This window comes from Colletes gigas, unplaced genomic scaffold, assembly GCF_013123115.1.
Source record: "Colletes gigas isolate AHSC1104 unplaced genomic scaffold, ASM1312311v1 Colletes_gigas_Sc00004, whole genome shotgun sequence".
Lineage (NCBI taxonomy): Eukaryota > Metazoa > Arthropoda > Insecta > Hymenoptera > Colletidae > Colletes > Colletes gigas.
Window position 1 is genome coordinate 3,375,174 of NW_025106633.1, and position 21,400 is coordinate 3,396,573.

General features: G+C 41.9%; 1 protein-coding gene across 1 annotated transcript in view; it reads left to right on the forward strand.

Moving 5' to 3' along the window:
* Window positions 1–21,400, forward strand: part of LOC122405338 (octopamine receptor Oamb) — a 108,989-nt gene that overhangs the window by 1,855 nt on the left and 85,734 nt on the right. The window contains exon 2 of the mRNA XM_043410009.1: window positions 1,614–1,828. The gene's annotated coding sequence lies outside the window, so the exon portion shown is untranslated. The remainder of the gene's footprint in view (window positions 1–1,613; window positions 1,829–21,400) is intronic.

The following is a 21,400-nucleotide window of genomic DNA, read 5'->3' on the forward strand; positions in this document are numbered from 1 at the left end:
AACTCCGTTAATTGATCTTATTTGCTGTTTATCGGTGAGTTTGTTGCGACGACGCGATTGGAATCGGAAATAGGGGGGTGGGGGACGATGAAATTTAGTGCGTCGAAGCTTGGGAAGTTGGAAGAATACGAGGAAACTGGGGAGGAAGTGGTCGGGAGCGTTGAGAAATTAGAATTTCAACGGCGGCGAATGGAAACGAGCGGTGAATTAAGATATCGGGTAATTGCGATGAGAATTTGGAGTGTCGGGGATTAGAGGAAACTCGGGACGAGACGTTGGAAAGCAGGATTGGAACTCCCAGAACCGGAAAAGAGTAGAATGTCGCGAAATTGAGGAGGGAAATTAGAATGGGGTATTAGGAAGCGAACGGCGAGCAATCGTAGCGAAATAAAAATCAGGAAATTGCTGAAATTACACGGAAAAAATAATCTTCCTTCTTTGCTCTGTCGTGTACTGCCAATAACGTCGCGAAAGAATAATATCCTGGAATTTTTAGGTTCGAAATATATCAATTTCTCGAAACGATTTCTGTCGAAACATTAACGAAGAGGTTGCTGTCTAAATATATCACTGTCCCCAATCGAAACGCCATTAGTCTTCTCCCCAATAATTAATGGCTAGCCAAAGTTTGGACCAAAGTCGGGCAAATTTTATTTCCAAATAACCGATCAAAACTGGACCGGATTTTGCCTGGTAATTCGAGCTATTTCGCGAACGGGTTTGAAATTTTTATTCGTCAATTCGAGAATCGCCATCATCATCACATCAGATGATTTTTTAATGGCGCGAATTGATGAGATCCGTCGTGAAAACGAAATTCGAGGATTCGATCGATTAGGTACGTCGTCGAAAATGATGGAATCTCTTCTCGTGGCGGCGTTCCTGTCCGCGGAACCGTCGAAGATAACTCGTACGCGGAAGCGCGCAATATCCCGCGCAGCGCCCCGTTATGAATTATCGTGATTGACATTCCTTCCTTGTGTACAAGTTACCTAACGCGCGATAAGGCGAACGTTTTTGACCGAACCATTTAATACGCGTAAACGTAGCGTCCATTAAACGCAACAATGGCGTGCGTTTGGTACGTCGACGATCACTGACGGATTCACAATAAGCTCGACGAGAGACAAACAAAATATCGCAAAAAGTTTCAGGTTTTCAATAAGAATCGATCATTGTTCAACATCCGAGCAACTTACATGCGAAGTTCGGAGGCCCGGAAATTGAAAAAATTATAAAACTTTGAGCACAAGTAGAGTAGGTCATCCATACCACACATCTATTTTTCGCCCGCGCCATAATTCACTTTCAGGGTGTGAAATTGCAGAATTATCTTTCTCGTCGAATATATCTCGAACGGTGAGAGATATTAAAAAGGCTATTTTATTCTAATATTAAAAATTGTTAGAATGGACTTCAAAAAATTCATTTTAAGGGCTGATAAAGGGGGGTGATTAAAGAAATATCATTTTGTAACATCGTGGTACTAGCTTTGCTCCGAACAGAAATTTACTAAGACGATTAATGGGAGTTCGTGTTAATTTATCGTTGCATGATCGAAAGAATTCCTCGCGGTGGTTTTGAAGAAGGTTTATGTAAATGAAATTGTATAGAACACAAGAGGAAACCGCGTGGACCGCGAAGACAAATAATTTCGAGTGGATAATCGACGACGGGTACTTAAAACAACTGGTCGACGGTGAAAAGAGGATCGCTGAAGTTTCCAACGGCGGGTCCAACGAAGCGGTTCTAATTAGCGGTGTAATTTCGATTTTTCGCGGGGTCTGCAAGAATTACGAGGAGAGATTCGACGGTGTTGCAGCCAGCGGTAAGTTCAAATTTTTATTGGGGCCTCGCTAATGAGATTTTAAGTACTGTTCGCCACAATGGAGGGTCAACCGAGTTTTAACGTGTTTTAATTTTTATTCTCCTCTTTCTGGTGGAACGAGAATAGGTCCCGCCAGTTGTTTTATCTCGGAAAGTTACTCTTAAATTTCTCCCGTCCCGCTACGAACATTTTTTTTATAAAGGACATTGCTTAACACATTGATCGCCACGCAAATAGAAACATTCGATAGTTCAATGGACTTTATATTAATATTATTAAAATAAATTTATTCTAAGCGTTTAAATGACACGTTGTAGGTTTGTAACGCTCGTTGCTTTTATGTTCCTCTGTCCAGTATTAAATGCCACGCGTTTTGAAACAGTCTGTACAAAACGTTGCATTGGCACGATCGCGAATTCGGTCGTCGTGCAAATTTCCAACGCGGCTACATCGTCGAAATGTCAATTCGCCGACGAACACAATATCGAGCAACGATAACGCGACGAAGTGTCGTTCGATTTCCATTCGAGGCGTTAGGCGAACTTTATTGCGCGCGCGATTGAACGACGCGCCGAGAGACACGAACCCGAATCGAAATCCGATATAATTAATTACCAATTACCGCTTCACTAATTTATAATGAATCTGTGCGGCAAAAATACTGGACGACCCTTTCCGCATATTCGAGAGTTCGTCGGTTCAAGATAAATTCGATTTTTGGAAACTTTTTTTATTTTATTCTGCTCCGTTTATTATTTTCATAATTTACAAATAATAGGGAACTTTACTACACAGTTTGACTAATTCTAATTAGTATAGAAATTCGTAAAAAGTATCGTTGGCGGGGAGAGGATCGCGAAACAATCGTTTCCATTATTGTTTTCCCGGAGTTCGAAAACAACCCGAGCGCCCGACAACATAAAATGTCAAGAAGTTTCGACGCGTCGGAGCTTCGTTAAAGCTTCATTTATCAATCAACGGGAACTCTCCATCGTCGGCGGTTCGATATTTCCCTCGAATTGGTCGAAAATCTCCGGCTGTTTTCGAAGCCTCGTAAATACACGGACGGTTCGATATTATAAATGGCAGACTCGTTGCTTATTAATTTATTAGTCCGATATTTCGACCGACCAACAAAGGACTGTCGAAGTCTGCAGCCGTTCGTTCGAATTGATCGAAACTTATGGTCCACGATATCTCCGTAAAAAACAAAATTTTCCTTCCTTTTATTTTTTCGATATGTACCTAACGAAATGGTTTCCAGTTTTTTCGTGTTTAGATAAACAGAAAAAAGGCTGTCCGCCAAAGTGACTGTATTTCCAACAATTTTAAATATTTCCACACGAAAAGCATTCTGTATATTGTTTCTATTTTTGTTAAATTTCAAAGAGCCCTTAAAAACTTGACGTCCAGACCAGAATCACACTGTTAAAGTTACAAATCATAAGATCATCGACAGTTAGAAGCGCGAAGGATGCTATACACGATCGAGAGATCATGACGCGAATCCCAGTTTGTTTGCAAGTTCGTTCGAGACAACCCCGTTGAATTCAGCGGGAAAATCGGTCAGCCGAGTTATTCGATCTCGTAAGATAGCGTGTTTATTAATGCCCCGGGAAACGGGATCTGGCAGACGGTCTGATGCACGGCATAATAACGCACGTTCCTGGCTGTCACTCGAACCAGAGATACACCAGTCAGCCAACGGGAAGCTGTTCTAACGAGCGCGTTTCCCGTGCGTCTAGCGACCATTCGCCGGTTCATCGTTGCTAAAATAACCTCTCCTGTTAGCCACGGACCGACCAACAGTTGTTTCGCATTTTCGGGATATCCGTTAAAAATTACGCGCCATCAACGATCGATCCTCCGCGATTCAGCCGTAACTCTGAACTCTCGCGTCCATTATCTACGATGTTCGATTTAATCTTATCGTCGATACGTATGGACTTTGGTTTCTCGGTTAGCAAGGATCATTCTATCGCTACGTCATCGTTGGGAATCAGTGAAGAACCACTGACCGTTTACCCTAGCCAACTTCGCTGACTCCATCATTCACTTTCATAGTCAATTACCTCATTGAGCCCGCTTTCGATAGCGACGGGCGTTCGAGTCTCCGGTAGAAAAATATTCAAACAATTCAATCACAACAGCAGAACCCGAACGTCGTTCGATGCTGGAATTCTTTGGGAATTCCACGTATTTTCGAAAGTTGCTTGCGATTTATCAGCGATCCGAGTTTCGAATCGTTCGAGCGTACCCCGGGAATATTTTTCTTCGCCCAAAACGCAATTTTTCGAGAAAATCGACGATATCGAGGTGCCTGCGCGAATCGTAATTCTGCACGCGACAGGCTCTCGAATGGCTTATGGGAACGCATTTCGACGCCGCTGTGTTCCATTTAGCGCGTTTCTGTAACTCGCGAAGACAGCTTTCGAAGTAGAATATCGTGTACACGCAGCCGTCGTCGTTCAATGCGCTTTCACTGTCTTGAAAGCGCGCGACGGCTTTTGAAAATCTCGCTGCGGCATTTTCCGATCGTCGCCGCCGTCTAAGAAAGTCGCCGGGGTGATACGTTTGCCAATAAACAGCTCGACAACGTGTAAAATTCGCGGTGCCAATTCACGTGCCCCGATATTACGGAAGTATAATTTAAAAAATTTATCCATACAAAAATTGATGTAAATATTTGTACGATCGTATTAAACTTCAATATCACGGACCAACTTGGATCAAAAAATGGTTTTGGCGTCGAAGATTTTGGTCGACGAAGATTCCTCCGCATCGGACAGGTCTTTGAGCGCGTAGTCTCGATCGAATTTCAAAAAGGAAATTTCCGCCCAAGTAATTTCGCTTTTCAATGAGAGTGACTTCGTGAAAAGTGGAAAATCGGCCGGCAGTGTCTGTCGTAGTCTTGAAAAGAGTCTCTTGGGGAACGGTTCTTGTCTTTATTTTTGACGTGATCTCGTTACCCAGGCTTCTTGCTCGATCATCCTGCCTTTCTTGCCAGGATTCTGAATGGCTAGCGCGTCCTTCCGCTCTCCTTTCACGATCCTACGAAAAATTCGTATTGGATCACGAGGGAAGTTTATCGAGTGGCTCTTGGACATTTCTGTCATGCGATAAATTCGGGAACTAACCTCTTCCCATTGATGCATTGCTCGCTCCTCAACTCCGAAAACGTTAAGCGAACGACGAAAATTATTTTCAAATGGTAAGTCAGTGTGTTTTCTATTTTTATGTGGTCAATTTCACCCCGGTAACGTTTAATATCGTTCGACAGAAAATTTCATAAGTTTCTCCCGATTTCACCGATTAAATCTTCCCATCGAGTCTCGATGAAACCCCGCAAAAATGCACACACGCGTGTTGTCAAAGAACTCTGTCCGCAAACTCTGTTTCCCATTCTTCGGATACGAACGAAAAAGGGAAGCGTCTCGAGGCATCCGCGATATGACTAGGGATTCCTTTTACTCTTCAAACGAATCGTAGCAACCTTCGACAGCGTATCGTCGGGAAATCTTGTAAAAATTTCTTCATATCCTTTTGTCGATGTACAGATTTTTATTATCCAACGTCTACACACCTTACGCGCTTTGTCTTCGTTTCAGTTTCACAAAGAAACCCTGTCAGAATCAATCTAGATTCCATAGTACAAGCTGCTTTTCAATCGCTTTTACAAAAGCTTCGTTACACGTCGGAACTCTAAGTTGTCGGATCGATCTCGTTCTTTTTTTCAAACTGTAGATCTTTCTGAAGGGAACAGTATAGCCACAGAGTTGAGATTTAGATCGAGGCAGAAGTCTCGACCAGATAATTTGTCCGCTCAAGGTCATCGACAGGGTACCTCCTACTATAGCATACAAAATCGAAAGTCTGCAAATCCTGTTCGTGTCTCCAGGGCAAATTACGTCGAATATAATATTTGCAAATTTAATTTTTGTGTAAAGTCGAAGGAAATTGAATCGACGAGCCCAACGACCCGCCAATGGCAAAGAAAGGATCGTTTTCGAAAATCGCGCGCGACGGCCGGTTTCAGGGCCGTTTAAACGACATGTATCTTCCCCGAGAATGTTTCATTGTTCGTCGAGGTAGAGAGGTACGTAAAGGTTCATTGTCTCTCGATTTCTGCGGCGTACAATGCCATCCAATTTAATGATCGAGATCTGAAAGCGCAACGGAAGCTTCCTTCTGCCCGTTTCGTATCCTATTGTCGCTGAAAACAATGGACGATCCCTGCTCCCTCCGACTTTCGTGTCTCTTCTCTTTATCGCCGTTGGCCCCCTTCGTTCGATCGAAAATGCCTCTTAGCCGTTCTTTTCGTCGGCGATTTTTCGCGAGCTTTTCGAAATTTTCCGCCCACGGACGTCGTCGTGCGCGCGTGGGCGGCTGTTTGCTCGCTGAAAAGTTCCCCGTCGATGGTCTCCGGTGCCCAGCGCCGCGTTGTTTGCTCTCCGGGAACGCGACGGCTCGTTAGCGCGAGCTTATTTGCTTGTTAAGAGCCTGCACGCATGAAATTATTAGTTTACCCTGCCGGGTGTTTGCTTTAATCGTATCTTCGCCCCCGCGCCATGAACGTTTGCGTGCCGATTGTTGTTTCGGGGGCTGAGATTGCAGGGTGAGGGGAGGGGGAGGGGGCGGAGTGTCCGTCGAGGAGGTTAATTGTCGGGTTTCGTGCGGTTTCGAGCGAAACGGAGAGAAATTCCGCGCGAGAACCGACCGGGAGTCCGATACAGCGGCCATTAGTGCGCTGTTTGGAAAACTTTTCTCGCCGCTGACCGACCCGGGCTTTCGCTCCCAACTGACCGAAAATTCGCCGCTGCAATCCGGTATTTGGTTATCCAGGGCGTTTACAGAAATTATATAAAATATTAAACAGTGATACTCCTCACTATCATACATATCGATTAAAGCCTCTCTTAAATCAGGTACCAGCAAAATAAACTATAGACAGACATTAGAATTTTGAAGAAAACAAATGGAATTTTAACGCGGGTCATTGCACGGATTTGTCAGCTTCCGGGTAGTTGAGATTTCTGGCAATATATAGCATAGAAGAATGGAGATTATTGCGAGGAGAACATAGGAACGCAATACAGTCGCGAATTCTTTTACGACGTTCCGTGAATTGTTTTCGCCGGTTACGGGATGCTTGCCGGCACCTGTGCATCGGAAATGCAATGTCCCATGGACTTCCGCTAGCAACGAAGACCCGGAAACGCTCGGGTACGTGGCGTTCTTTTCGTGGCCCGATCTCGTTATCGCGTACCCGGCACAAGAAAGCAAATGGAGGTCTTTGGAAGCGACTCGATCGAACCATCTGAGCGCAGGACAATTGGAAATCAGGACGACGATTTCTTTCATCCGCGATACAAAGTACCCGGTAACGAAATTCCCTCTGTCCGGAGGACTTCCGTTCTTGAATGTTAAACGATCCCGTTGATTTCGATGGTCGTGCCTAAGTACGTCGATTATTATATTTCTCGACGTTAATATTCATACTCGTCAACCTTTCACAAAGGAGAACTCCCCTGAAATAGAATTTAATTATTATTTTGTTAATATATTCTTCGACTGTTTCATAAAATATATCCTATTACATTGGTAGATTCGATGCATTTAGAGATGCCGAAATTTAAATAGTTGAAGATTTCAAACGAGTCGTTTGGGAATTTATTGTATATTATTTCAGGGTAAATTATTTCTTTCAAATAATTAAATATTTTTAATGTTATTATTAGGAAAGTATTTGTTAGAGTGAAAAGTGTAGAAGATTGTTAATAGAAGTATGAATGACGTATGTACGTGCAATACGGTTACAATAGACAAGCTAAGCAACGACAAAATTTATAAATAGCTAGTCAGTGTTCTTTCGACGAGTGTAAATCCTCAGCAAAGGTCTACTCATTCAAGCCTTCGATTCATACATGCGATGCAATGCGTCCATAATGCATTCAATCGATAAAAAAGCTTCACAAGTGGCGCACGATACGTCGATATTCTGCCAAGAGTTGCAACAATAAAACAATCCACAGTTCGAGTCGTTAGCGACTACAGTGCAATTAATCACCTAGAAGACATTTTTAAATACCACGGAAAACTTCGTAATTTAAGTAGTCGGTCACTGTAATAGTCAGCCATTGGTACAAAAATTTCACTACGTAATATTCTATCAAAAATTAGAATTCCACAGAGGGAAAGAAGCTTTCAAATAGAATTTGTCGAACTAGAATACTTGATAATTTAAACCACTGATTTTGCACCATGTTGTAAGCTTAATAAAGTACCGTAACAGTGAACGTGTTAAATTAACAACAAAACGTCACAAACAGGACGCAGTTAATCGATGAAAAGGCGGGATTAATCCTATCAAAAGGAGTATGCAATTAGAAATTCCTACCCAAAGAGAGTCATTTGCTACGATAGAACCTCATTCGGGGCTAGATTTCAATGACGCCGCCTAAAAGAAAGCGTTTCGCGCGCGAATCCTCGAAGGAAGCCCGTCTAATTCGACGCTGGGTAATGCGACGCCGCGATAATTGCGCGGACGTTCGTTTGCCCGAAGAGGGAACACCTCCATCAGAAGATTAAAAGTCGGCGAGATATTGTGCAGGCAGCAAGACACCGCGGCGCTTCCACCATTGTGGCCGGACGCGTTTACCTTTGGCGTTCCCCAAAAATCTTGGAAACTGGGTCGTCGGCATTTTCGGTTCTCTCTTCCGCGAGCAACCCTAACTCGCTCACACTCTAGACCCCCCCGGTGCGGGGCAAGGGATAGAAATGCCCTCGAAACGTTGCGTGGCTGGAAATTTGTTTCGTGCCGGCAGCGACTAAACGCCGACTTGAGATAGAAATTTGCCACGTTTGCTCGGTATAATAGTCACCCTCGAGCGAAATTAGCTAATTGAACTATTAAATCGCTGGGCGACGCGATGGGCTCGGATAGAGTCGAACCTATGATAATTTGGTATTGCAATTCCGGTGCAATTTCTGTAACAAAATAGGCCCGGGAGTGTTCGAACGTTAGCTTTGAGGATTCTAGTGTTCGTTGATACGTTGTTTGCCGGATGAAAACTGAAATTTAGTTATTTTTGTAAATCAGACTAGAAAGTAAAAATGGTTGAAAAACTGTTGTTTTAATGTCGTTCGATATTCGAATCGTCAAGTGGCGAAACACAGAGAAGTTGCGAGAGTAGTGCCAGTTCCAGTTTTAACCGTCAACATAAATGGTGGAACGGGATTACCAGAGAAATGGTCGCGATCGTTCCACCGTGCTTTAAATTCACGTTGAAATGTAACTCCATTTCCATTAAAAAAATTCTGCTCGCAGCAGACTCGCCTCGGGAATTTCTAAGAAATTAGATAAGCCCGAGACGCAGTCGTTTTCCCGGGGAAAGACCAGCGACGCCGAGCAATGATTGCTTCGAATCGATAATCATAATTCCGGTACAGTGCTCGACGATCGTAAAAAGAGAAAAATGAACGGATTAATTCGGTGTTTATCGACGAGGGCTCGTACGCGTACGCCTCCCGTCGATTTCCTGCACTCTGAATTTGCTACTCGACCCTAAACCTACGGCACGTGGAAATAAAACGGAGCCCGTGGATGTAGGCGAGTCGGAGGAGGATGAACTTTCATCCCTCATAATCGCGAGCCACCCACGCGTCGAGAGGTCGAATAAAACAGCCGACGAGAGAGCCGGAAAGAAAGGAAGCTGCTCGTAATATCGGAATGAATCCATTCCAAATAAGAAACGATCGTTCATATGTGACTGACATCCAACTTTTTATATTTGGACGCCCACCGTTCCCGGAGATCGTTCCACTGAAATAATGTCGCGAACGAACGACAATGTTTGCGCGTCACGATACCATTTTGATCGATGAAAATAATATTTTCTTTGTCAGAAATAGAAAAATAGCAATTAAACATTTTTACGCGAAATTATATTTTCTTTAAAGAATTTTCTAGCATTTTTATAACTGAAAAATTACAAAAGGGAGCCATCATTGTCTGCAAGACGGGATAGTACACCCACCCGTGGACGACGTTTTCCGTAAACCCCGCTGAGCCACAAAGGTGATGCTAGTGTTCCGTGGCGCATTCCCTCCAGGGGCTTTTCTTCCGAGAACCTCGTACTACACACGCACATTAAAAAATTTTCCATTAGAAAAATGTCACATCGATAATGTGTCGGTTATTTATTACTAATACTTCCCCTATTTTTCCATACCTTTCTTACCAAAGTACATTATTGTTGTTATTATTTTTCTCGTCCTGTGCGCGGACTCTATTTCTCTCTCCATATTTTTAGTTTCCCCACGAGTCGCGAAACAAATAAAAGAAAAAAATATATAACGCGTTTCCAATCGCCTTTCCCCGCGATTTTTGCTTCATCGAGGGGCAAGAAAAGGTGAATAAATCGCGGAGGAAATTGGTGGTCGGTATAATTTCGAATATCGGAGCACGTAAGCCACCCACGCCGCGATACGTACGTAACCGGCGCGAATCAGCGAAGTAGGAGACTTCGGGATACAGCGGGTCCTGTTTGTTTGGTATTTTCCCTTTTTTTTTTTTTTTTTTTAAGCTCCAACGGGTATTGATTTACCTGGCCAGTCATGTTAAAAGATAAGCTCGTGCACGCGTATTCCAACGCTCGACGATTCGTTTACGGGCCATCTATGGCGAATAGAATCCGACGACGTCATCGGGACGCCTCGCCGAAAATATTTCGGGATTAAATGGAGAACCGGGAATAAGAGGAGATAAAGTTAATCGACCGCTCGACAGGGTATTTCATTCCGCGGCGATGTTTATTCATAACCGGGAACGTTAATTTTACTTTCGCCGCGGCGAATGTTAATTGAACGTCCACCACCGTTCCAGTTTTCAATATTCCAACTTTGATTCGACTCTTTCGGCTCGAATTACGGTGGATAATTGGCCGGGCGGAATTGCCTCATTATGACGTTTCTGTAACGGAAATGAGAAAGGTGTATTTGAACAGTCGAAAGTTGTTTTTCTTTCGGGGGAGAACCGTTGCCGTTGAAAATATTCCCGAATTAAACGAAAAACTTTAAATGGGAGGGAATAATGTTGGCGAATATACTTTTCCTATGGCGTTTCGCGACATAAATGTTCCAGGAAATGCCTCTTAAAAAGTTGTTTCTAGCTTTCGTTTATACGCGGGACGAAATTTGTTGCGAACCTGCGAGAGGGGTTTATTTTTTGTGAAAAAGTGAATAAATGTCTCCATTAGAGGTTTTTTCCGTACGGGGCTTCGTTTTCGAGGAAATTAATTTCGAATATTCGTGGAGTCGGTCTGACTATTATCAGACATTTCTACTTGTTTTGGTATTAATAGCCATCGGTAGTCTAGGTTACTATTTATTATTCATTGGTTCTACTATCTTCTAACTAATCACATTTACTAGTATTCAAAACAAACAGTACTACTATGTTATTAATTGTATAAATCCCAAACGCAAGTAGAAATATCGACGTATGGTCAGACATTCTTGAAACTTACTCGTACTCCGTGAATTTTCAAGATCCATTTTCTCGATACCCAAGCCTCCTATAAAAAAATTTCATTCCACATTTTCGATTCATATTTGCACCAAGAATCATCCTTATTTTTATTGCACCACGAATATTTTTTATCACTCAGATAATAACACAAACATTCACCACTTAACTTGCAATCTTGATTCCCCTCAGGATCCGTCTATATAAAATTTTCCGATAATAATATAGGAAAATAAATTATTATATATATGGTGAGAATATATATTTTATATAATTCTCCGGAAGTCTAACGAGGACTTCTTTTTTATCGCGTTAATTTCTTTTCACGCGAGCTTCCTGCCAAGTCCCTATTAAAGATTCAAACTTCGCGATAGAATTTTTTATTTCCAGTGTTAATTTTTTTCTCGTCCCCCTCTCGAAGACGTAGTCTTTTTCCGTTCTTCGAGGAGCGAGAATACTCCGAGCCAATCAATTAGCCAAAGTTGCCTCTTGGCTTTCAAACTTTTAGCACGCGAGAATCCGAAAGATCGATTCGCTGATCCGTTCTTCTTACGGAGAAACGGAATCTACATTTTCTCGAGCATTAAGGTCGCAGCAGGATCGAAACTTGTTATGCAAGTCGGGCGTGACCCGTGTCTCCTACCGGAAATCATATTTCGTCTCGTTGACCGTTCCGGCAAGTTTTCCCAAGATGGCCACCGTTAAAACGGGAGAATGAACGTCGATACGATAACCGTGGAAAAATTGTCGCGAACCGTTCGAAAGCTTGACGCCTGGGTCGCGACCCGAATGCAAATACCGGAAACGGCAGTTGAGAACTACCTTAAGGTTCGACAGCTCGAACTTCCACCGAGTTTACGTATTTCACGTACGATTTTGCGTTTCCATTCTACCTTCTCCTTTACACTTCCCTTCGCTGAGATACGTATACTACTATTATTGTTAATATTAAAATTAACCCCTTAACATAGCTAAAAATTCTAAAATATTTAGGTATTCGAATCATATTTGCTCGAATAGTCAATCGCGGGAAGCTTCGTAAATATTTTCCATACCATTCTATTATTATTTACTGCAACGAAGATACGAAATTTCATTTCATGCGATTAGAAAACAGTTTTGTACTCGAAGGAGATGCAAACGGTTATTTCGAGGGATTCTCGTTCGTTGGACGCGGATAATATTAAGGTTTAAATGGATCCTTTGACCAAAATTGTTGGGTTCGGAAGATAGGAGGGGGGAACTCGGTAAACGTTATTCGGGGAAAAGGTGTTTCAGCGATTCAGCTTGTTCGGCGGGCAACTGTTCGCTCTTCTTGCTCATAATTTTGTGTGCATTTCGCGACAATGCGAAGAGCAAAGTTTGCTTCCTTTTTATCGTTTACACGAGCTTCAGTGTTTGCGGAGTCGAACGAGGAGCGAAAGAGAATTCGACGCTGCCGCGAGTTCGTGCTTTCTTGTTACAGCGAACGGGGAGGAATCGTGTCAAAAGGTTTGTTCGTTTTCGAGAAGAAAGGAATCCTTTGCGACTAAGTTCCGTATTTCATCGATTAATATAACCGTGGTAATAATAATTGTACTCCTTTGCCGCTCCAAGCTTGCACCTCTAAAAAGAAAATATTACAGCCAGTTCTGAGAACAAAATAAATTTTCTTTGGCAATTTCTTATAGATCATTAACTTTAGTCTTTAATTATTCGCAGAAGAAAATTACCTTTCGATTCGTGTTTGATCGTTAATGTTTACCAATAGTCATATTTTGTTCAGAATGTTTCGATTAACAGTGATACAATAAAATCGTTGAAATATTTTTCTCGTTATTCTTTAATTCTGGTTACAAGTTCGCGGCGTAAATACATTTTACATTCGTTCGATCGGCGCTCTTGCAAACTTTTATTGGGGGTTTAAAGAAGCAACGAGCAAGATTTATCGGAAAGTCTTCGTTCAATTAACAGAGACATTGGTTTCCTGGCGAGGAACTCTTTTTCTGCAAGAATATCCCGGCATGTCGGTCGCTAAAGGGAATTTCACTCGTCCGTGCGCCGGTCTGATAAAATGGAGGAACACTTTTCTTGAGTTTCTCCAGTCCCGCGACTTTGGAAAATGGCATTTTCTTCTATTTTCCTTCGATTCTTCTGCACGCGCGAACACCCCCGAGCGTGCACGTAGAAAAATCGCAGCTGGATGTTCTCTTTGTTCGCTTTCCGGTTTCTCTTTGCGGTTCAAGGAAGAGCGTTCGGCAGAAAGAAAGAGGAAACAGGGCTTTTCAGATGAATGTCAGGTTTCTTTCCGTTTCTACGGGCGTTTCAGCACATTTTCCGCGCGAAGGTATTAAAAACTCGCGCCACGTAACTTTCTTTAGCGACTCGATTTAATAGCGTCACCTATTTCACGATTTTTTGTTCTCGATCGGTTCTAGTATAGTCGTCAAAGACTTCTATTCAAAAGTTTTCACAGAATGTTACTTTTCAGCAATAAAAATTGTCTTATAGTCACTGGTACGTCCTCTATTGTAGAATTCTAGTTTTTTAAATAGTGTTTAAATTACTAAATCCTTCAATTTGACTAAAATTTGAATAAAAATAGATTATTAAAAAATTTACCTAGCTTTTCTTTTTAAAGTTTACGATATTAGAATTCCTTTCTCAATTAGTGTTATTAGTCGGTGGGACTGATATTATACATTATTCTTCATCGAGGCAACGAATAAGATATATCTAAAGACCAATAATGAGCCAGACGTAAAGGCTTTCGTCTCGAGCGATCAGTTTAATTTAATTAATATCATGGCAATAAATGGCTTGTAATTTTAATTAAAATATTCTCCATTCGGGCGAGAGTAATGCTCGTTAATTTTACAGTCACCCGAAGGGACTATGATTGTAAGTGAAGAAAAAGTGCAACAAGAAGTTGATTAAAATTAACCTCGAGGAAGGCAAGGCTTTTCAAATGGTGGAATATCGGAAGGCGAGTCGACGAGAGAATGCAAATTAATTGGCGCAGATTATCGACAGGATTTTTCAAAGAAAATGCAGTTAACCGTTGCTGTGCCCCATTTCTTCGTATCCGCGATCTGAAATAACCGTCGGTTTTCAATTTTCAATCGCGAAGCAATCAACAACGATTCCCGCGAGAGTTTATAAATTGTTAATGATTTAACGAGGGCGGTAATTTGATTATTCACAAAAAACTAATTGAATCAAGACATACGAGACAGAGGAAAATTAATTATTGAATCTAAATTACTCACGATATATATTCTTATTAAATAATAAATATCACATTTCCTATTATAATTGTTAAATACAGTTTCCGTAGAATTCCAGATGACTCAATTGGCCTATAATATGAAATTAAAAGCCATTTATCGATACGATATACAATAAATAAATTGTTCTTTATTTATTAGGTATCGATATCTCGAAATTTCGTCGAAATAAAATGGAAAAAAGGACACTTTATTAGCCATAAAGGTTCTCGATAACGATTCTTCGTTTCTCGTAAAATTCTAGGAAACGATAGGGGAATTTGGACCATATTTTCCCGAACATTTGTCAGACGTCAGTCTGCTTTCGCGAGGCGTGTCTCCGCGGAACAAAGTTCCACTTCATCCACGGGGATGATCAATTTAATGAAATTCTCAAAAGTCCACGGGCCCGACGAATTATACAATGGATATTACCCGGATATTTCACGGTTCTTATGAATAATTCATTCGTAATTTGTCACACGATTCAATCTAACTTGGACTAAGGACCTTTTGATTTTACCGTACCCGTCGAGGCGGTAACCCCACCTTATTAACTTCCGTCGACGTTCTTCCTCTCGAGGTGAAAAATGAACGTTCCGGGGCGCTGTTTGAGACGAATGTTTAAGGCGCTGTTTGTGGAATTTTTTTTTTTATAAGAGTAGCACTTTGCTGATTCGAGTTTTCGACGATAATAATTGGAATAATCGTCGAGCATAAATGGGATGCTATTTATACGTACGTCGAGTGTAATTTCCAATACCGATCGATTATTTGAGGAATGCACGCGAAAGAAGCCGCCAGTTCGGAACAAGTCGCGAACGTCAACGTACCAATGACACCCGGAGACAAGGAAATCAATAGCAATGCCAAGTTAAAGAACTTTCGACCGTGGAAACCTAGAAACCTCTAACAACGAGTCCCCGGCATCATAGAAAGCAATCACGACGACCCTATCACGTATCCGTCTTCGTTCGTGGGGGTTCGTCGCGGTCGACCTACTTCCTGATTGTCCAAAAACCCAGCGACTCCGGCGCGGAATCGTTTCCAAAGGATGCCACCGGCATCTAAGGATTCGGGGGAAAATAATTTTCCTGTTCGCGACAAAGGAACTTCCGAAAGGGGGCGGAGTAGGAGTTTCTGAATCGAAGAATCGGCACGTCGACGGGAGGAAAAAGGAATAGGGAAACTTGGGTACGCTTATCCGACGGAGATATAGCGTGTCTCGGAAGCGCTTTATTTTCTTTTTCTTACCCTTTTTTTCGGGGGGGTTAGGGGTCGCGAAGCTCGAGAGTTTCTCGACGAAGTCTATCAGCCTATCTCGACCGGCCTTTGTCGCCGATCTCGCATTTTACACGTTCTGATGACGTCGACCGATCCTCGTCAGGTTTCAGAAATTTGACAATAATAACGGCTGTTTGGATCCTCGATTATTTTAATAGAATTCCTATTGACTTTTTTAGTAAAAGCTTTTGGTTTCTTCAAAATCTTGGCTATGGTAAATTCCAGTTAATTTTTTCCAATTATTATAATTTCCGGGGTTTCTGTAGGCCCGGTGCGTTGTGCAATTGTAATGAAAACGTTTCGCGGCGGATGCGGCGGAATACGCTTAAACAATGCATAATCAGCGAGAAACGCTGCATGATTTGCGATGGCGGCACAAGCTGCACCGTTAATCACGCGACATTTGGCAGTCATTGAAACGCCGCTTAATATCGAGCAATAATTTCGGCGAACGCGTGCCTCGGCGTACCAATTCCCGGACAGGCTGGACAAAAAATAAGAAAGCAATCGGTCACGCCGTGTTTCCCGGGCCTGCCGCGGCGAAGATCGATTAATTGCTTCTACTAATTACATTTAAATCGCCGGCACGAGCGACGCTTTGATTTGGACGTTCGCTCGCGTTTAATTAGCCGAAATTTCGGGGCTCGATCCTGCCTACCTGGGTACGGTAATTAAGGAATAATTCAGCGAAACGGTCGCCGAAGATGAGCTACGGAATTGTCTATGTATATTATTACTATCTCTATTGTTGTAATATCATTAGTAGGATTGCAATCGTTTGCAAACAGTTTTAAGGGTTGAAGATTCATCAATCACCGCCATTTTGATCCACGAGAACAATTTCTTTCAGACCCGTGTAGCTTCAGTTTTTAACGAATAACAATACTGAGTGAACACATAAAAATTCTTACAACTAAATTCAGCATTCCAAACGTTTATCAACTCTCCCTCTGAGTATGTTTATACACATTTGAACTGAAAAAATTGTCACTGAAAAGCTCCGTGAATGGAGCAGTCCAGGTTCAAAAAAAAACCAAACCTCGAAAGAATTCTCGCGGGTGTACGAACTTCGGTAATTAGTAACTAGAGAAACTTGGAATGTATACAAATGCATAAAAAAAATTTACCGTCGTTAACTTTATTAATTAGAAACTTCAACAATTTGTACAAATACGCAAAAGGCGAGGTGGAAACGACGCTGTTTTTTAACGTAAGCTGAATAGAATTTTTACCGAGGAATTTTTCTTTTTGTCTTCCATTGACTTCGTTCCTTAGAGAAACGTTTGATTCTCGGTTGGCGATCGAGCAACATGGCCGACGAATACTCGATGATTTCAGCCCTCCGTCAATCTTCGTTATCGTTCCGAATTAGTTGGCACCGCGATCTTCGGCGACTAAGATTAAACTGACCGTTCCTTGTTTCGAACCGAAAGAAGAATAAATTGCAAGTCCAGCAATAGACGGTCGCGAGCATCGTGCCGCGTTACTTGTTTGTTGCAGCTGACTTTCGGTGACCTTGAACGACCTCGAGCGCTATAGGTCGTTCTGTTCGTCCTAAGTAGCCGCATTCGGAAGATAAATATAAACACTGAGCGTTCTATTTGCGTAAAAAATTGTGCTGACCTTCTCATTTGGGAAGTGACTTCATCTAGAAATAAATCGTTGCCAATACACGATGACCCCTTTTATAATACACGATTTGCATCTCGTGCGTTAAATAAATTTAACAAACAGTGAAATCTCCAGTCACACCATTAACATTTTAACAATCATTTTTTTTAGAAACTATTCTACCGTATTTTAGTTTCTGCGTTTGCCTCACATTTTCCTCGAAATATTAATTTGCACCGTCCTTGAGGATTAGATTTTCGAAGGAAACGACGTTGTACGGATCTGGGATAGTGTCACGAAGGGGTTGAAGAGGAGTACCGTTTATGGAAAGTTGCATAGTCGTCTCGCGAGACCGTATCAGGAAATAACCGGGCAATAAAAGAGAAATGCACGATCGTATCCCTGCAGGGGGTCGCTCGGTTCCGATCGAAATTATTCAAAAGAGAGAAGGGCACACAGAGCCGTGTATTATCGATGAATCGGCGCCGTACGTCCGGCGTATTCTTATCAATCACGTTTGACACGAACGAAAAGGATATCGAGTCACGTGCCGCGCGGAGTTTCGTGACCGAAAGCTCGTGTTTCTATTTTGTTCAACGATGGCTATCGCCGCGCGCGGCTGTTTCAGCGTCGGTGCATTTTTAAGATACTATAGCCGACGATCTTGCCACACGATTCCCCTGATCGATACCGGTTACACGAATCTTTTCAGCAATCTCCACGAGCTTTCGAGAGAAATTTTACCGCTCGTGTCGTTCCGTCGATTTTTCACTGATTTTTCCTTACGAGATTCGAGGCTCTCTTCCACCTGGCCGTCATCGTCCGGACAGATATGATATTCGGTGCGTCACGATCGTGGAAAAGTGACAGAAGAAAAACCGAAATTAGAATTGACGTCTCCAAATTTATTGAATGGCGTTATCGTAAGAATAAAAGTACGTTTCCGTGCTCGAACTTTTTAAATTTTAGCAGCCAGGAACTTCCAGGATTTCCTATAAGAATTTATGAATCTTACTTGTAATCGAAATTTTATTTATTTGTTTCGTTAATTCGAGTTATCCAAAAATGGGAGATGATTTAATATTTGTCTTGGGATCGAAGGGCGATTAGTTTGTATCTTATTATAGAAGAAATTACTTCTTCTACCTATACCAAAAAGTTATATCATTCGACAAGAACCAATAGGATCGATATCACGTGATAGATAGTTCCATTATCAGGTTGCAGCGGCATATTGCACTCGCGACGTTGCACTTTAGGAAAAAGTGCATTCATTATAGGGAGAGCGTCATTATCTAGCCATTCAATTTTCCCTACTTTCGAAAAGAGTTTCATTACGGCCCAATTTCTTCAATTATTATACCATTTCGAACTTGTAGCTTTATTTTGCTCGAAATTATTATTACTCCAGACAGGTCAGGGATAAATTGTTATTATTTCTTAACGACTAATTGCGGTTTTGGGCAATTCTGTTTATTCAACATTCCGGGCACGGTTGCGGATATCCTTCGAAAATAATATTTATTGAAACGGAACAATAATGAACCATTTGAACAAAGGTATGTTTTCAATCAAGGGTACAGGTTGAAACAATAATTTATTTATGAATTAATCAATTTGAGCGTTAATATTCGTAATGGACTGAAATCATTATTTAAATTGGGAATATAAAATTGATTGAAATTTATATACCTCTGTCACGAACAAATTGTTTATTATTTTTTAAGAATAGCTGCAACCGTGATCGAAATAACAAATAAAACGTAGAAACTATTAAAGTACGCGAGTATAGCTATCGTCCTAAGAACAAGATAAAAAAAGAGTAAGGTTTACCAAAGTGGGGGGGAATTTTAAATGGCAGTATAAGAAGGTATTTAGATTTCGTTCAAACTTCAGTACTTGAAGTGGGCTGAGGAAAGAAGCAGATTTAAAAATATTGACTCGAGTTCGGAAGGGCTTATAAACAGACATCTACTTTACATGCACACACAATTTCAAATCGATCGGTTCGGTAATTCCCGAGATATTGTGTCGACAATCTCGAGAAACGCGGGTGTAAGAAAATCGCGTTTAAAGTTTCAAGAGCACTTTCGAGATAGGCTGTGTCGCTCCCTTCAAAGCGTCGTAGCTTCCGTAATTTTTCATACACGCCCCCTCTCATGTTCTCGTATATATTCCGGAATGGATACCTACAAAAAAGTATCAAACAACATTTCCGTAGAGCGTGAAACAAATTTTAAAGAGAAGTCGTCAGGAGAAATTTTTCCGGCGAAATTAAAAAATTTCAAATCGTTCTAGAAAAATTATTTTTAGTTGCAGGGGTCAAGTATAATCATTTTTGGTGATTAGATATAACCCCGAAATCCTACGCATTTTCGAGAAAAAAAATCAGGAAGATGAATAAATTTTTCGGCGAAATTAAAAATTTCAAATCGTTCTGAAAAAATTATTTTCGATTGCAGCAGTAAATTTTAATCATTTTTGGTGAATAGACATACCCCCGAAATCCTACTCATTTTCGAGAAAAAAAATCAGGTAGATGGACAAATTTTTCGGCGAAATTAAAAATTTCAAATCGCTTTGAAAAAATTATTTTCGGATACAGGGTTCGATTACACTCATTATTGGTCATTACATATACCCTCGAAATCCTACTCATTTTCGAGAAAAAAAATTCTTTACCGAAAATGTAACGTGTGGCCAGAAATGTTTCTGTAATTTCATTTCCTGTCTCGCTTCCCTTTATGTTCATTTCTGAAACCTGTTGATAATGGGGCTTCAGAGCTCCAGAAAAATGAGCCGAAAAAATACATTGGAAAATTGCTCGTTTTTATCACTTCGTACGTAGGTATAGTCCAACAACTATCCAGCATATTTGATTTTCCGGCATTAACTCCGGAGTATGCCGGATAAGCGGAATTTTACTGTATATGAAAAGGTTATTAGAGACGTAGACACTGCACTACCCTTCTAAACGATCAGTTTCGATGCCACGAGCGTCGTCGGTGTCCATACGCAACGCGAACGACAAGGCAAAGAGCATCGGTAGCGTCAGTACGGGAGAAAGATGGGACGCCCCGATCGAAAGGTTGAAGGTCCGATCCCGAAAGGTCGCCGGTGCAGTCAGATCGACGTAATAAAGTTCCCGCGGCTACCGCGTTCCCCTTTCGTGTCGCATTTCGCCTCCGTTGCACCGGTTACATAGTGCCTCCATCGTCGTGCGGCGTCGGTCCAAGTCTCGTTTCATTCCCGGCACGACTGCGTCCGTTTCATCGGCTCCGATTTTCCCCTCCCGGTCTTCTTTTTCTCTTGTTTCATTCTGTCCCAGTCCTCCTTCTGCCGGCGTGTCTGCCGGCGCTGAGCTTTCGCCTCGAAATGTCACGCGTAGGTGCAGTCGACCAGTGCCTCCATTTGTATGCCTCGGGTTCAACGAAGAGCTTAAAAGCACCAGACGGAAGCACCCGTGGGCGTTCTTCGATTCGTTATTGCGCGCCAGGCACCCTCCATCATCCCCCCCAGTGACCAAAGTACCCGCGATTTAGGGATACTCTATGAATAATAATACTCGAATGTGAAAATTAAAATGGTAATATTCCAATAATTGCGTTTTAACAATTTCCACTTGAGGATTAAAAATTTTTAATAACGCAAATTGTAACATAAAACTTGATAAATGTCAAATTGTGGACGATGACATTGGTTGTGGGGATAGCTAGCCTCAGGGATGCAAAGGATTAACGACGGTGTTTGGACAGAAATATTCGACTCGTACCATAGGTAGTAAATTTGCGTCACTCGAACGTACGTAAAATATTCGAACAACCCTATCCCTAGGGCGAACGGAGTCGGTCCTAAGGGCGCGCGGTTCACGAAGTCGGAGTTTCTAGCATTTCGTGGAGGGTTATA